Source organism: Coregonus lavaretus (assembly GCF_964263955.1).
Source record: "Coregonus lavaretus genome assembly, contig: SUPER_35_unloc_1, whole genome shotgun sequence".
In the NCBI taxonomy this organism is placed as follows: Eukaryota; Metazoa; Chordata; class Actinopteri; order Salmoniformes; family Salmonidae; genus Coregonus; species Coregonus lavaretus.
In genome coordinates this window covers 2900010-2900612 of record NW_028167181.1, presented here as the reverse complement: position 1 = coordinate 2900612, position 603 = coordinate 2900010, and positions in this window count along the sequence as shown.

The window sequence follows — 603 nt, the reverse complement described above, 5'->3', positions numbered from 1 at the left end:
AGTTTGTGTCAAGTTGGCTGGGATGTCTTTTGGGTGGTGGACCATTCTTGATACACACGGGAAAACTGTTGAGTGTGAAAAACGCAGCAGCATTGCAGTTCTTGACACAAACCCGTGTGCCTGGCACCTACTACCATACCCCGTTCAAAGGCACTTAATATATTTTGTCTTGCCCATTCACCCTCTGAATGGCACACATACACAATCCATGTCTCAATTGTCCCAAGGCTTAAAAATCCTTATTTAACCTGTCTCTTCCCTTCATCTACACTGATTTGAAGTGGATTTTACAAGTGACATCAATAAGGGATCATAGCTTTCACCTGGATTCACCTGGTCAGTCTATGTCATGGAAAGAGCAGGTGTTCCTAATGTTTTGTACACTCAGTGTAGAATGACGCACAATACCTACAAGTACTTACTCTGGTAAAACTTGCATTGCAGTGAAATGAATATGATCTTGTTGGATTTATAAAACAAGCCTTTCCACAATTTATGTTAAGACAAAGCTGTTGAAATACAGGATCAATACGTTTTAGTCTAATCAAAGTATAAACTCATGAATTGTCCATTATCCCAGGCTGCCTAGCTACTAGCCTAGAT